The sequence below is a fragment of the Gobio gobio genome (assembly GCF_949357685.1).
Source record: "Gobio gobio genome assembly, chromosome: 20".
Lineage (NCBI taxonomy): Eukaryota > Metazoa > Chordata > Actinopteri > Cypriniformes > Gobionidae > Gobio > Gobio gobio.
This window is the reverse complement of record NC_137113.1, coordinates 40752989-40757659: the sequence shown is the minus strand read 5'-3', so window position 1 is coordinate 40757659 and position 4671 is coordinate 40752989.

Below are 4671 nucleotides of genomic sequence, written 5' to 3'. Positions count from 1 at the left end.
AACATGTGGCAGCAATTGAGGAGAGAAAGCGCTGTCTGACCAGCTGCAATTAGCACACTGCCTCATGTCGGCCTTTCTTTTAATAGCTTGGATTGCCCTGTTTAGACTAAAAATAAATGGGCCAATTTAGGGCTGTGGGGGACTGTCATTTCAGGAGCATGAACTCTGACCTTGGCCAAAATGTCCAGATGGAACGTAGTGTGCATGGCACAAAACCACGTCCCTGCAAATCCAGAAGAAATGGCTTCCACACCTTCATGCATCACTGCAAAAGATCTGTACACTCTTAAAGTCACCATTAAAGCTACACTATGTAACTTTTCCGTCCACTAGAGGTCGCCTGTTCAAAACAAAGGCGTAGTTTGATGACGCCACGTTTGAGCGCAGAATCTTGGACATGTGGTCTTCACCTCACAGCCGGTGGAAAACAGTCAGGATAGGACTCGGGCAGAAATCATGTTCATAGATGCGATTATTAACATTACTGTAGTATGAAGCAGAGCAGGACCGAGTGTTGTGGAGCTGAGCAAGGCCGCAGGAGCGATTGAAGAGCGGGACTGTTATTATGGCATAATCGCAGGCGGGACTTTTATTATGACACGGTTGCCGGCGCCACTTCCTCTTTTCCAATCATGAGTATGAGGTAACGCAACTCTGTTTATCGTATTAGATATATCTGAGTGTGTTGAAAAGGAAGTTATGACGTTCGCTCGGCGGCTGCTATGACACTTGTTCACACTGCAGTGAGAGTACAGCGTTTCTGCTAAATAAAACCGGAAACCGAGGGAAACGCAGATATGACGCAATCGACAGGCGACTCCCTCACACGCATAGCTCACACGTTCCGGTTCCTCGGTTAAAATAGCAATTTCTCACGATTTACAAATAGTTGGAAACATTTGGGATATTCTAAGTACTCAACTGAACAAACTACATAACACTGGCCTAGTGGTTTCTGGATATTTTACTGCAAAAATCCTACATAGTTCACCTTTAAGACCAAGTAGTGATTTCAAGTATTGACATGAAATCAGTATTTATTATAAATAATTTATTCATGCATGTCATGTGTACTCATAATCTTTAATCAAAGTAACCTCTTGCAGTGTCATCTCTTCTCTGATGATGTCTTAATGGGATAACCTGTCACTCACATGAGATCCACCAATAGCAAACCACAGGCATCCAATCCGATCAAATCAATTCCACAGTCCCGCCCAACATCTTTTCCTGAATGAGAAGCCGTTTCACTCGAATATACACCGATCAGGCTAAACATTATTACTTAATTTTGTGTTGGTCCCCTTTTGCTGCCAAAACAGCCCTGACCCGTCGAGGCATGGACTCCACTAGACCCCTGAAGGTGTGCTGTGGTATCTAGCACCAAGATGATAGCATCAGATCCTTTAAGTCCTGTAAGTTGCGAGGTGGGGCCTCCATGGAGCGGACTTGTTTGTTCAGCACATCCCACAGATGATCTGAGGAATTTGAAGGCCAAGTCAGCACCTCAAACTAGTGCTCCCCAAACCATTCCTGAACCATTTGCTTTGTAGCAGGAAACATTATCTGCTGAAAGAGGCCACAGCCACCAGGGAATACCGTTTCCATGAAAGGGTGTACATGGTCTGCAACAATGCTTAGGTAGGTGGTACGTGTCAAAGTAACATCCACATGGATGGCAGGACCCAAGGTTTCCCAGCAGAACATTGCCCAAAGCATCACTGCCTCTGCCGGCTTGCCTTCTTCCCATAGTGCATCCTGGTGCCATGTGTTCCCCAGGTAAGCGACGCACACGCACTCGGCCATCCACGTGATGTAAAAGAAAACGTGATTCATCAGACCAGGCCACCTTCTTCCATTGCTCTGTGGTCCAGTTCTGATGCTCACCTGCCACTGTTGGTGCTTTCGGCGGTGGACAGGGGTCAGCATGGGCACCCTGACTGGACCGCAGCTATGCAGCCCCATACGCAACAAACTGTGATGCTCTGTGTATTCTGACACCTTTCTATCACAACCAGCGTTAACTTCTTAAGCAATTTGAGCTCCAGTAGCTCGACTGTTTGATCGGACCACATAGGCCAGCCTTCGCTCTCCACGTGCATCAATGAGCCTTGGCCGCCCATGACCCTGTTAGTGCGAAAATCTAAAGAACCTTTTCCCTATAAAGAATCTTTCGTGGAATGAAAGGTTAACTTTCCATGGATAATGCATAATAAAGAACCTTTATTTTTAAGAGTTTACCAACTATACATAACATTGTCTAAACAAATATACAATGATTCTTTGTAGATCTGTTTTTCTATTTATTTTTCCATAGCAATTACACTGGATTTCTCAAACTAGCATTGGCGTTATATTCTAAAGCCGGTTCCAGATCACTATCTAGAGTTTGATGGGGTGTGAAAAGGAAACCCTCTGCATTTGGGACTCCGATAGCCAATCCCTAAATCACCTTCCATGTCCGCCCGCCCTGGAACTTTCTTCTGCTAAATTACCCTCTTGTTTAAATGGAATTTGCAGCCAGATTCAGGCTGAATTTGTTCCAGAGCACTGGGCTTGACCGGTAGTCCGGCACAGATGTTCAAATAAGCCCAAGAACAACAAGGAGAACCCTTCACACCTGGAAAGTCTCAACACAAACTTGGCACCCCAGAAACTGTAGACTTGTCCTGGCTCAACCTTTCACCCCCGGTGATGTCAACGCATCCTTCAGCCAATCGGAGTGCTTCGGCCCGCCATTGACTTTGCCGGCCCAGACACAAAGACAAATGAATCTATCAGATTAAATGTTTTTTAATGGCATATGGAGAAAGTCAGAGGACCTTGCTAGAAGCCATATGTGGATTTGCTCTGATAATCATTCAAAATGAGCTCTAATTTGTAATCCGCGAATGGAACCGCTCTGCCTCATGGGGGCCCGTGTGCAATCTGTGTTGTTTGTTTCTCCAGATGCACTGTATGTAATGACAGCAGAGCTTTGTAGTGTTAGAGAAAGGCCAACTCTTAGTGTTCTTGCCTACGGCCAACTCATTTATTCCATCTGAAGCGGAGGAATACATTTGAACATGTCAAGGAAAGGCAAACTGGAACTAAGACACAGTAAGTCATGGTTCTATTCCTTCCAGAATGAAATGGAGACCACCTGAGAATTACTGTGTCCAAATCATGTCACGCTTAATTAAATAGGACTGATAATGGAGAGTGCATGAAAAGCCGTGAAATATTATGTCTCCTGTGACACAATGTCCATAACTAATTGCTCTGCTTTGTGAAAGTTACAGCCAAGTTTTTCTGAATCATACTGGAGAATATCAAGCGTAGTCAGCGCCTCTGAAGCTGTTAATGCGATTAGACAACCCAGAACACAGATTCTTACAAATAATTAAGAGTGTTTGTTAAGACAACCCTGACTATTATTAGTACTCATACTTAAGTGTTAAACTCTGGCGCATAATTTGTCTTGAGCTGTGGGCATGAATCATACGGCTTGTTGAGGTGAGTTATGATTTTCACATTTCAGATGATACCACGGAGAAAACAACCCTATAGGGACCCAAACTACATCTAGAGACAGAGTATCATAGAGACTTGTGCTCTTTTGACTGGTGTCAAAAACCCAGAGCACCCTAGAAACCCAATAGCAACCCCCTAAAAGCACTCAGAATAAGAAAAAAGGCAAATAACAGCAATCCCCAAAATCCTGCAGTCCAAGAAGCTCCCAATGATCATCGGTGCAGCACAAAAGAGGCTTTTCAAAAGCTGCGCAAAGGTCAAGTGATGCTCCTACAAAGAGCTGTGGGTCATTTAGATCAGACGGACAGTGTCCTCCTGTGGCGTTTCTTCATTAAACACACACACACAGGTGAGAGGACAGTTTGGATTTTGGCCCAGTCAAACCAGCCTTTACCTGTGATCACCCAAGCGTGTAGAGTGGAGAGAGGGGAGGGGTTCAGGACCCTAGCCGAGGGGCAACCTCGTCACTCACCTGGGCCGTTGTCTTTGGACAGGACACTCGACTATCTGAAACAGCAAAGCACCCCCACACACAGCTTATTAAGGGCAGGTTTGTTCTTCCTGACAGAGCTCAATTGTAGATAATTGTCTCTTTCAGATCACTGAGGGCTTGTGTGATCCTCCATCCATTGAAGTCGAAGGAATGACGGATTCTTTTCGCATGTGGATGGAGGGAGTTCCACTTCACAGAAGCCAATAAGGAGTCAAAGACCCTTTTTTCCTCAAGGTTTAATTAAACTGTTCAATTCAACAGATAGCCAATACATGAATTAAAAGGATATTTTGTACAATTTACCATCATTGTCAGACTTAATATATTTATCTGAATATATTTTCATAAACTTTTAAACGTATTCTCTGAACAGTTTCACTGTTTCCTTTAACCATTCTTTATGTAGGAATAAATAATACCAATAACAATATACAATGATATATTTGTATTATTATTATTATACTGTATACATACAGATTTTTAAATAAATCCCTTGGCTATTATATTAGTGTAATATAGTTCATTAAAATGGCATGCATCCTTAACAAACTAATAAATACAATGGCCCCACATTATATTAGGTGGCCTTAACTACTATGTACTTACATCAAAAAATAAGTACAATGTACTTACTGTGTTCATATTGTATTGCAAAACACTTTTGC